The sequence below is a fragment of the Amblyomma americanum genome, chromosome 5 (assembly GCF_052857255.1).
Source record: "Amblyomma americanum isolate KBUSLIRL-KWMA chromosome 5, ASM5285725v1, whole genome shotgun sequence".
Taxonomy (NCBI): Eukaryota; Metazoa; Arthropoda; class Arachnida; order Ixodida; family Ixodidae; genus Amblyomma; species Amblyomma americanum.
The window spans coordinates 125,364,245-125,377,050 of NC_135501.1; positions in this window are offsets into that span (position 1 = coordinate 125,364,245).

A 12,806-nucleotide genomic window follows, 5' to 3' on the forward strand; every position below is an offset into this window, starting at 1 on the left:
GGAGAGAAGCCAGTAGTAGACTGCTGGGCGGCGTTGTAGGCGAAAGTCACATAAGGGAGGATGAGATCCCAATTCGAGTGGTTGGATGCGACGTACAAAGAGAGCATGTCCCCGAGGGTGCGGTTAAATCGCTTGGTGAGGCCGTTGGTCTGCGGATGATAGGCGGAGGTGGTACGATGTATTATGTTGCACTGGCGGAGTAGGGCGGTGACGACATCGGACAAAAAGGCGCGTCCGCGGTCGCTAAGAAGTTCACGAGGTGCACCTTGACGAAGGACGAAACGTTGCAAAAGGAAGGAGGCAACGTCTGCCGCTGTGGCAGACGGAAGAGCGGCGGTTTCGGCATATCTCGTGAGATGATCAACCGCAACGATAGCCCAACGGTTGCCGGCCGCAGTGTACGGAAGCGGGCCGTAGAAATCAATTCCGATACGGTCGAAAGGGCGTAGTGGGCAAGGGAGTGGCTGCAACTCTCCAGCAGAACAATGAAGAGATGGCTTGCGGCGTTGACAGGCGAGACAGGCGCGTACGTATTTAAGTACGAATGTGTACATGCCGCGCCAATAATAGCGCAGCCGGATGCGGGTGTATGTCTTGAAAACTCCCGCGTGACCGGATTGTGGGTCAGCGTGGAAATAGGCGCATATGTTCGTGCGCAGGTGACGAGGAATAACGAGTAACCACTTGCGGCCGTCGGTGCTGTAGTTCCAGTGATACAGGAGGTTATCGCGAATCACGAAGTAAGAAGCATGGCGGCGGAGAGCACGGGATGGACAAGCAGCCGTGGGGTTGGAGAGAAAGTTGAGAAGAGAAGCGATCCAGGGTTCAGTACGTTGCGCTGAGGGCATGTCGCTAATGTGAAGGGACGACGGGGAGACGACAGAGGTGGAAAGGCCGGCGACCTCGGATGGAAGTGGGCAGCGGGACAGGGCATCAGCGTCTTGATGCTTGCGGCCGGAACGATAGACGACGCGGATGTCACATTCTTGCAGACGAAGAGCCCACCTGGCAAGGCGGCCGGATTGGTCTTTCAAGAAAGAAAGCCGACAAAGCGCATGATGGTCCGTCACAACGTCAAAAGAGCGGCCATAGAGGTACGGGCGGAATTTGACAAGGGCCCATACGATGGCCAAACACTCGTTTTCGCTTACGGAGTAATAGTTTCAGCCTTCGTAAGTGTGCGGCTTGCGTAGGCAACAACGTATTAATCAAAACCTCAGATGCGCTGGGCGAGTGCGGCGCCGAGGCCGACACCACTGGCGTCCGTGTGGACCTTGGTAGGAGCGGTCGAGTCGAAATGACGCAGTATGGGCGGCGCTGTGAGGAGGCGGCGCAAGGTGTTATACGCATCGCCGCACGCCGGAGACCACATCGATAAGTCGTAACTGCCGGACAGTTGTGTTAAAGGCGAAGCAATCGAAGCAAAGTTGCGAATAAACCTCCGAAAGTAAGAGCACAGACCTAAGAAGCTGCGCAAGTCTTTGATGGAAGTGGGTTTGTGAAAGTCTGCGAAAGCACGAAGTTTAGCTGGGTCGGGACGAACGCCTTGCTTAGAGACAACGTGTCCTAAAATTGTCAGCTGACGCGCAGCAAACGGGCATTTCTTCAAGTTGACCTGCAGGCCAACGTCAAAAGGCAGGTCAAAACGTGCTTCAGGCGGGATAGATGGGTTTCAAAGTCGGGGGAAAAGACGACAATGTCGTCTAGATAGCAGAGACACATTTTTCACTTTAGTCCATGCAAAATGGTGTCCATCATCCTTCCGAAGGTTGTAGGGGCATTACAAAAGCCGAGTGGCATCATAGTATATTCATACAATCCGTCGGGTGCCACAAAAGCAGTTTTGAGACGATCGGTCGCTTTCATGGGTACCTTCCAGTACCCAGAACGTAATCGAGGGAGGAAAAGAGCTCCGCCCCTTGCAAACAGTCCAGAGCGTCATCTATGCGGAGGAGCGGATACACATCCTTGCGCGTTATCTTATTAAGGCGCTGGTAATCGACATAGAAGCGTATGGAGCCATCTTTATTTTTCACAAGGACAACAGGCGATGCCCAAGGGCTACTTGAGGGCTGAATGACACCGTTTTGATGCACTTGGTCGACTTGCTCTGTAACAGTCTGGCGCTCGGTTGGTGACACACGATAGGGGCGCTGCCGCAGCGGCACGTAGGCACCAGTGTCGATGCGATGGGTGACGGTGGAAGTTCGGCCTAGGGAAGTCTGGTGAGCGTCGAAGGAGGAGCGAAATTGATGAAGGAGGTCAAGAAGCTGTGTTCAGGGCGGCGGGGGAAGATCGGCGTCGATGGAGCGCAAGAAAAATTCGGTAGAAGAGCGATCTGGCATAGAGGCAGGAGTGCTGATCGCGTTCATGGCGAGGAGCGGTGTATCGTCGGTCTCTTCGCGGATGAGCAGAGATGAGATGGGCTGCACACTGCCGAGGCATTCACCAAGGCGCAGAGCGGTAGGGCAGGAAAACGGGTAAGAAACCAAAAGTATCGAAAGGCCAGCGGACACAGTCAGTACGGCGTATGGTAGAGGGAGACACTTGCGGTGCAGAAAAGTATGGGCTGGAGTAAAGAGGACAGTGCCGTCACCGATAGAGTCGCAAGACAAGTGTACAAGAACGGAAGAGCACGGGGGAATGTCGATGTCTTCGGCGGCGAGGGCTTTAACAAAGGCAAGAGGAGGAGTAGCGTCCAGAAAAGGATTGGGCAGAGAAGGGGACCCGACTTACGCTCGAGCACAGTCGATGATAGCTTCATGGACGGAAAGGAAATCCCAACCCAGAATAACAGGATGGGAACAGGAAGGCACCACGACGAATTCTATTGTGTAGAGGGAGTCCTGAATCACAACTCGAGCGGTAAACGCTCCGGACAGCTTGATGTGCTCAGCGCTGGCCGTACGCAGCGACAGTCCAGCAATCGGCGTCCTTACCTTCTTCAACGAACTACAAAACTTTTCGTCCATAACAGAAATCGCCGCACCGGTGTCCACAAGGGCCAAGACAGTAATGCCCTCGACAGAAATTTCGATCAGATTAGCAGGGGATATGTGAGGCCTTGGAAAGTTCGACAGGGACGCAGTTCTCGCCTCAGGAACTGCGGCACCTAGTTTTCTTCCTGAGGGAGATTGGGACGACATCGCATAGGAGAAACGGAGCGGCGCCTCGGTGAAGGTGAACGGCGTCTAGAAAGGGCTGAACGGTCAGAAGAAAAAGGACGACTAGACGGCGGCTCAGCAGATCCGGAGTACTGAATCGTGGAAGGCCAGTACGCGGGAGCTGGAGGAGGTGGCGCGTAGACTGTGAGACGGCGGCGGCAAAGCCGGGCCACATAACCAGGCAAGCCGCAATTGTAGCAGATAGGCCAGTTGTGGATGGTGCGCCAGGAATTGCTGAGTCGCGGAGCCGGCCGAAGAGAAGGAGCCACCGCTCGCGCAGGTGTCGGAGGCAAAGCATAGGTAGGAGGTCGAGGTCTGGCGACAACGTCCGCGTATGTCAGCGGAGCGGCGACAGGTGGTGGCGGATGGGCGGGCGGAAGAGCCTCGGCAAACTGCTCTAGGATGGCGTGTCGAAGGGCCGGAGCCAAATCTGGAGCTTGCCCTGTAGGTATCGGCAGAAGAGAAAGCTGACGCGCCACTTCTTCCCGAACAAAGTCTTTGATTTGTTGCAGCAGCGATGAGGTTTCAGGTGCTGGTGTCAGTCCAGCAAGCGATTCAACCTGTCGAGGGTGATGTCGAGTCAGGAGCCTCTGCTTCCGCAGCTTCTCGAAGCTTCGCAGAGGGTGACGACTTCAGCAACGGTGCGCAAGTCGCGCGCTACCAGCATCTGAATGGCGTCGTCGTCAACACCCTTCAAAATGTGTTTAATCTTGTCAGCTTCTCACATGTTGGGGTTGACACGCTTGCATAGGTCAATGGCATCTTCGAAGTAACTGGTAAAGCTTTCGCTGACCTGCTGAGACCGTTCGCGCAAGCTTTGTTCGGCGCGGAGTTTCCGAACAGCAGGACGACCAAACACTTCGGAGAAGGTTATCTTGGAAGCAGACCAGGTGCGAATGTCCACCTCGTGGTTCCGATACCACTGGTTAGCCACGCCGGTAAGATAAAAAATTACGTTATTTAGTTTGATGGCATCGTCCCATTTGTTGTAAAGACTCACCCTCTCGTAAGACGTGAGCCAATCTTCGACATCCTGCTCATCGGTCCCACTGAAGATGGCCGGGTCCCGTTGGCGAAGGGAGCCGGCGCAGGTAACAGCTGAGCCCACTTGCACGGCTTGATGTTGAACGTCGTGAGGCATCGCAGGTGGCGGGAGAGTACGGTTGCGCAATTCCAGGGCTGTCACCCAGCACCTCCACCAAATGTAAGGCGGGGGTTTATGTAAAAGAGCTGGGAGGAAGGGAGCAGCGGCGGGAGCAATACGAGGGCAACAAGGTCGGGCACAGACACAAGTGGCGATAGCAATACGGCTGACGCGCATGGCCACTTCTTCGTTTTCACGAGTCATCTGCTTTGTCTGGGTCATCATCTTCTTCACAATATTAATATTATTATTAATTAAATAATAATAGTAATTAGTATTTAGGGAAAGTAAATGGCGCAGTATCTGTCTCATATATCGTTGGACACCTGAACCACGCAGTAAGGGAAGAGATAAAGAATTGAGTGAAAGAAGAAAGGAAGAAAAAGGTGCCGTAGTGGAGGGCTCCGGAATAATTTCGACCACCTGGGGATCTTTAGCGTGCACTGACATCGCGAAGCACACAGGCGCCTTAGCGTTTTGGACATACCATGCTGAAAACGCCGGTTCTCACAACGACATTCGAGATGTTATCCGGAGTGCTGTCTCCGAAGAATTTTCGTCTTTGCTTGCGTTAAGCTAAAGGACGTCTCGCTCACGTGTCATGCTCGACACGCCGAGATGCTCCAAGCAAAATATCCAAGTGTTTTGTGCGACTTGAAATAGAACACGTGGCACTATCGGTAAGCGCAAGAAGAAAAATTCTAGACCTTTCATTAGTGATGGTGGAATGCCAAATTTTCATTATATTTAGAATGATGATTCACTCAGACGTTTACACGTCTATAGTACACTCCTCTAGCGGTTCCAGCACAGATGCGCCTTCAGAAATGATGCGAGGCAGTTTATTATCAGTTTTATTCTAAGTGAATGTAAAGGGTTCCTTAATTTATTCTAATCAAAAAAAGAAAAAACACTGCGAGGCTGCAGAAATTATTGAATATCAGTTTTTCACTTGCTTGAATGAAAAGCTTGCTCTCAAGGAACACATTTCTTCATCGCTTGTATTGCCATGGAACTACGTTGTCCACAAAGATCGAATCTGATCTTCTGTTCCGGGTATTACCATTAAGGTTCACAAAAAATCGTTTCTGCTCTCTATGATTACCAGCAGCTTATTTGTCATTTGCCTACACGCCTACAGCCTAACCCTTAATTCCGATCAAATTATCAGAATAGTTCAACTCTGCGTGTTAGTAGCAAACACCGTTGGCCCATAATTGCAAGTCCGTTCGCTGTGACAGGCCAGGAAATACATGTGCTTTCGAAAATCCTGCAGGTGAAGCAACCCGTCCAAAGCATGTAACTCGTCAGTATACCTTAATATTATTGGCTCACAGCGCCGATAAAATCCGCGGCTTCGAAACTCTAAAAACTGATAGGAATAGCATTACGGTGGGACACAGGCCTCTCTAAAATTAATGAACTCCAGAATACTAGTTAAAAAGTCAACTACGATACAAAAATAAAATGCCGACTTGTTAGCATGCATTTGCTGGGGTCTGATGTGCTACACCACTGAGATTGTTGTGCCGAAAAAAAACTTTTCTTTCTGACGAACCCTATGTTTAAAATTCTATCAAATCTTGGAAGAAACACCCTGTATATTTACGGCGAATACAGTCACGTTTTATTTTCTTGGTGCAAAGCTCACGCAGTTCCTTCACGGCGCGGAAATGAACCCTGTACCGCCACCAATCTAAACGGCTGCGTGCAGGATGGCGGTAACCTTCGGGCGCAACGTTAAACCTTTTGTCCTCCACCTTGCAACATATATGAACACCGTGTTAGAGAATATGAGGACGCGTAGGACGTGTACCGTTGTCGCAGGGTGCAAACAGTTCAGTCCCTGCTTTCAGCATCTCCGCGTCAAGCAGGGTCCACGAGCGTGTTATTACTGTCGGTTGCTACCGTGCCAAAGATACACGGTCATCCTAACTGGTATTCGAAATACGATCGCGAATCTCGCCTTCAGCGCAAGTGACAGCAACGTCGCAATCATCAGTAATCATAATAATAATAATAGGTTTTTGTGGAAGAGAAATGGCGCAGTATCTGTCTCATATATAGTTTGACACCAGAACCACGCCGTAAGGAACCGGATAAAGAAGGGAGCGGAAGAATAAAGGACGAAAGAGGGGCCGTAAGGGAGGGCTGCGTATAATTTCGGCCACCTGGGGATCGTAAACGCCCACTGACATCGCACAGTACAAAGGGTATCTTAGCGTTTTGCCTCCATAAAAACGCAGCCGCCGCGGGCGGGTTCAAACTCGGTATAAGTTGGGGTTCATTCTGAGAAGCTTCTTAACGGGTGTAGGGCCAACTGCAGTCCGAGGTCATCTAGTCCGGCCGGGAGCGTGCACCAGGCGATGACCATGCAGCGCGCGCATATGCTCATCGTCTTCCTTACAATGGCCCCCGAGCAGAAGAGGAGCCATCCTGGCGGCTTAAGGGGCGGAGAAGACAGCGGGGTCGTAGTATCGCTTGAGCCGATCGATATGTACAATCTCACGGCCGCGGCGTATGAGACCGTGTGACGGCGTGAGGGGCTCAACAATATATTAGACTGGAGATATTTGTTCCAAGATGCGATATGGCCCTTGATATTTAGCCGGCAGTTTCCGGGAGAGTACCGGAGTACTGGGTAGTTTCCACAGCCAGACAAGAGAGCCGGACGAGAAATGCTGGAGACGTTGATCTTCATCGTGGCGCGTTTTTTTTGAGGAACTGGGTAGCTGTCGCGAGCGACAGGGTGATCTGGTGGCTGTCGTCTGCATGCCTGGCGGCTTCGGAAACGGTGATGCACTCGGATGCGTCAGGGTGGTAGAGGAGAACAGTATCAATGGGCACGGAGGGATGGCAGAGATAAAAGAGGGAGAAAGGAGAAAATCCTGTTGTCGACTGCGAAGCAGTAAAATATGCGAATGTAATATACGGGAAAATAAGGTCCCAGGTCGTGTGGTTCGAGCCGACGTACATAGCCAACATGTTCCCAGAGTGCGGTTAAAGCGTTCAGTGAGGCTGTTGGTCTGAGTGTGGTAAGCGGTGGAAGTCCGATTGATGACATTGCACTCACTGAGCAGAGCTTTGATGACATCAGATAGGAAGACACGGCCTCCATCGCTGAGGAGTTCTCGAGGGGCACCGTGTCGAAGGATGCACCGACGCAGAAGAAAGGATACTACATCCTGTGCCGTGGCAGCAGAGAGCGCGGCAGTTTCAGCATACCGCGTGAGGTGATCGACGGCGACAATGATCCATCGTTTTCCAGAAGCAGTATACGGGAGGGGCCCAAATATATCTATGCCAGTGCGGTCGAAAAGGCGAGGCTGACAAGATAGCGGCTGCAACTCGCCAGCAGTACGGGTAGTTGGTGCCTTGCGGCGTTGGCAGTCGAGGCATGAGCCTACGTATTTCTAAACGAAATTGTACATACCACGCCAGTAGTAACGGAGGCGGAGGCGCGTGTAAGTCTTGAAAAGGCCCGCGTGACCGCATTGTAAGTCAGTGTGAAAACATGAGCAGATATAGGACCGTAGGTGGCGAGGAATGACGAGGAGCCATTTTTGTCCATCAGAATGGTAATTACGGTGATAAGGCAGGTTAGCTCGGATCTCAAAATGCAAAGCTTGACGGCGCAGCGCGAGGGATGGTGCAACCGCCGATGTGTCGGAGAGAAGTTCGAGAACAGCTCGAATCCATGGATCCTTGCCCTGTTCAGAGGGCATGTCACTGACAGTGGGAGACTCGCGTAAAGACTCCGATTTCGCAGAGGCTGGCAAGTTCGGCGGAGAGCGGGAAGCGAGGCAAGGCGTCGGCGTCCTTATGTTTGTGGCCCGACCGATAGACGACTCGGACGTTATATTCTTGAAGACGCAGCGCCCATCGCACTAGGCGGCCGGAAGAATATTTCAAGGAAGAAAGCCAACAAAGGGCGTGATGATCCGTAACTTTGTCGAAAGGACGGCCGTACAGGTAAGGGCGAAACTTGCCTAAGGCCCACACAATGGCGAGGCACTCTTTTTCAGTCGCAGAGTAGTGAGACTCAGCCATTGTAAGTGTGCGGCTGGCATAGGCATCGACATATTTGTCTAATCTATATTGGTACTGAGCGAGTACTGCACCGAGACCAATACCACTCTCATCCCTGTGAACTTCTGTCGTGGCCGCCGGGTCGAAACGGCGGAAGATGGGCGGTGCCGTGAGGTGACGAAGTAAACTGTTGTACGTGTCGTCGCAGGCGGGTGAACAAGGCAAACAATCGACATCGGCGCCCAGCAGCTGAGTCAAAGGGGCAGCCATTGAGGCAAAGCCGCGAATAAAACGTCTAAAATTAAGAGCAGAGCCCTAGGAAGCTGCAAAGTTCCTTAGTGATGGAAGGTTTGGGAAATTCAGTCACAGCACGAAGTTTCGCGGGGTCAGGGCGTACACCGTCTTTCGACACAACGTGACATGAAATGGTCAGTTCACGGGCTGCAAAGATGCATTTTTAACTGCAGGCCTGCGTTTGAGAGGCATGTCAAGATGTCGTACTGGGGAGATAGATGGGTTTTAAAGTCGAGTGAAATAATAACAATTTCGTCCAGGTAGCGCAGGCACGTCTTCCTCTCGAGGCCACAAAAAACGGTATTCATCATTCGCTCGAAAGTTTCAGGAGCGTTACAAATGCCTAAAGGCATGACGGTACACTCATAGAGGCCGTCAGGGGTCACAAGCACGGTTTTGACATGATCAGGAGCTGCCATTGGGACCTGCCAATAACCAGAGCGCAAACCAAGGGATGAAATGAGCTCCGCGCCTTGTAGACAATCCAGGGCGCCAACAATACAGGGCAGAGGGTAGACGTCTTGGCGTGTTACCTTACTAATGCGGCGGTAATTGACGCAAAACCGAACGGAGCCATCTTTCTTCTTGGCGAGGAAAACCGAGGAGACCTAGGGGCTAGTGGAAGGCTGAATAACGCCGCTCTGAAGCATGGTGTCTACCTGTTCTTCAATAACTCGTCGTCCAGTGGCGGAAACACGATATGGGCGCTGTCGCAGAGGAACATGGGCGCCGGTGTCAATGCGATGCTCGACAGTGGACGTGCGCCCCAAAACGCGTTGGTGGCAATCGAAGGAGGAGCAAAACTCTTCAAAAAGCGCAAGCTGGGTTCGCTGAGTTGGAGGTAGAGTGGTATCGATAGAGCGAAGGAATAGGCCGGTCAACAACGGGGCGGGCGCAGGAGTAGGTGAGCTGAGGGCGTCCATGGGGACCGGCGGTGATTCTGAGCCAGCGTCGGTATGGTTGAAAACAGAATCAAAGAGCTGCGCGGTGCCTACGCATTCTCCACGGCGAAAAGTGATGGACCTTTTAACGGGTTGAAAACCCACAGTGTGTTGAGGTTGGCGGAAAAAGTGATCAGGGCATAAGGCAGCGGCAGGAAATGGCGACGCAGAAACCTAGGCGCGGCGTGAGGAGGACACTGGCATCGCGAACACAAGCACAGGAGAGAGGCACAATCAGGGAAGAGCACGTAAGAATATCGGTACTGTAGGCGACAAAAGCTTTAGCAGAAACAAGGGAACCACAAATTTCAGTCTCTGACACAGGATTCGGCAACGAGGAGAGCGCTACTTGAGCCCGAGCACAGTCGGTGACCGCATCGTGAAGCGATAGGAAGTCCCAGTCCAAGATAATCGAATGCGAATATGACGGCAGAACGATAAACTCAACCAAATACAAAATATCCTCTATGACTACTCGAGCAGTAAACGCTGCTTACGGCTGGATGATGTGCGCACTTGCAGATTGTAAAGACAGGCTAGAAAGGGGCGTCTTAACTTTCCCCAAATATTGGCAAAGTGCTGCATTCATGACGGAGACCGCAGCACCGTTGTCGACAAGCCCCATCACAGATACGCCTTCTGCAAAAAATTCAAATAAATTAGCGGCAGACAAACAAGGCCTTTCAAATTTCGACGACTGCGCAGTTCTTGCCTCAGGAACTGCGACACCTAGATTTCCTCTTGAGTGGTCGAGGGACGCCGTCGCATCGTAGAGATGAAGCGCCGACGTGGAGAAGGCGAACGGCGTCCAGAGAAGGAGGTGCGATCAGGAGACAGAGAACGGCTTAGGGGCGGCTCATCAGGAGGTGAGTACTGACGCTGGAAACAGTAACCTGAAACCGGAGACGCTCATGCGTCGACGGCAAAGCCGCGCCACATGACCTGACCAGACGCCGAAGTTTCAGACCGTGCGGTTGTCAGGCGTGCGCCAAGAATTTCCCAGTTGAGCAGGTGGTTGATTATCAGGCGTACCACAGGAGGTTCGCAGATGAGCAGACGGCGGAATAAAAGCGGCGGGCTCTCTCGAACGGGTGCAGGAGGCGGAGCATAGGTAGGTAGGCGAGGTCGCGCAACAAAGTCCCCAAATGTCAGCTGGACCACAAGAGGTGTGGGCTCAAGGGATTGCGGGGGAGCCTCAGCGACCTGTTCTTGAATGATGTTTCCCAAATTCTGAGTTATGTGTGGTGATATCTCTTGATGGCGTGAAATTAGCGAGAGCTGGCGGGCAATATCAAAGATGACGCTCTTGATGTGCGGTAGGAGCGATGACTGGTCTCTTGCATCGTTCAGGCCAGCAATATAATTGGTTATAATTGGTTTTTTGGGGAAAAGAAATGGCTCAGTATCTGTCTCTTGTATGGTTGGACACCTGAACCGCGCCGTAAGGGAGGGGATAAATGTGGGAGTGAAAGCAGAAAGGAAGGAAGAGGTGCCGTAGTGGAGGGCTCCGGAATAATTTCGACTACCTGGGGATCTTTAACGTGCACTGACATCGCACAGCACACGGGCGTCTTAGCGTTTTTCCTCCATAAAAACGCAGCCGCCGCGGTTGGGTTCGAACCCGGGACCTCCGGATCAGTAGTCGAGCGCCCTAACCACTGAGCCACCGCGGCGGGGCTCAGGCCAGCAAGCAAAGTCGACGTTCGTGGTGTGTTCGCGTCTGAGAGCCATCTGCTTGCGTAGTTCACGAAGCTTTGACACAAAGTGATGACTTCTGCGACGGTGCGCAGGTCTCGCGCCTACATCTGAAAGGCGTCGTCATCAATGCCCATGAGAATATGCTTGATCTTGTCGGCTTCGGACATCTGAGCGTTCACCCTCTTGCACAGATTGACGACATCCTCGATGTAAATCGCGAAGTTCTCGCCTACCTGCTGCGGCCGCGGACGCAAGCACTTGTCGGCACAGAGTTTTCTGACTGCCGGGCGGGCGAATACATCTTAGAAGTTTGCTTTAAAAACAGACCATAATATAATGTCCGCCTCGTGCTTCCGATACCAAAGATTCGCCACGCCCGTGAGATAGAAAATCACATTGTTCAGTTGGGTTTCCGCGTCCCACTTGTTGTATGCGTTCTCCCGCTCATACGATGAGAGCCAATCCTCAACACCAAGGTCGGCCGTGCCACTGAAGATAGCGGGGTCTTGCTGGCGGAGAGAACCAGCACAGACGACGGCGGCCGGGCTCACTTGGATGGCTTGGTGGTTAGGCAACGCGGTAGGGGGTATCGTTTGGTTGCGGAGTTCCGGAGAGAGGGGATTTTACCCCGGCACCTGCACCAAATGTAAGGTGGGGTTTATTCTGAGAAACTTCTTAACGGGAGTAGGGCCAACAGTGGTTCTAGATCAACTAGTCCAGCCAGGCGATGGCCATGCGGCTCGTACGTATGCTCGTCGTTTTCATTACAGTTTCTTTTAATTACTATAAGGCCAGCAGGCATCCCAAACGGACGTAACCAAGTCACCACAACGTAACACTAGGTGCCCCTCTAACTCGCTTGAACCAACGGGCGTTCATAGACTATTTGTTGAGTGCTCGCATGGCACGCTGAAGGCCTATGTTTGAACCCCGATCGTGGTTATTTTTTTTTCCATATTCTTCAGGTATTCTAGAATTTTTTATGACTGCGTCTACACGACGAGCGAAGCCGGGATTTCAGGAGAACGATCTCCTTACGCAATCGCATGAAAAACATACATTTGAAAATTTTTAGTGTGTTTACATTATTTTAATGGGCGAACTTGCGAAACTATGTGTTTAGCTTCATTGGCTCACGGTTTATTTTTGATGGGTCGTTGGAACATATGGCGAGAATATAGGTCTCATCGAGGTTAAGGTAATGAGATCTGTTCGTGCCGCAGGTGAAAGTAAATGAAGACCATGGCGTGCAATGCATAGAGCGAGAGCATGTTCCATTTTAACACGAACTGTGTTCGGCGGCGACGGCAGCCTATTGCTGTCGCGCAGCAACCAGCGGAGCTGGACTGTTCGTGCTGCCTTAGGTTCGAGCAGCAGTCGGCCCCATTGATTTGATTTCTTTTTAACTGAACATTGCGGCTCTGATGGGCAGGAACGACACAGGAAAAGTAGTTATGAGATTCGTGGTCCTTGTTCGTGAGTGTATGAGCCCTTGGGTGGAAAAAATTACCAAGGAACAGAAATTTTCTTTGAAGA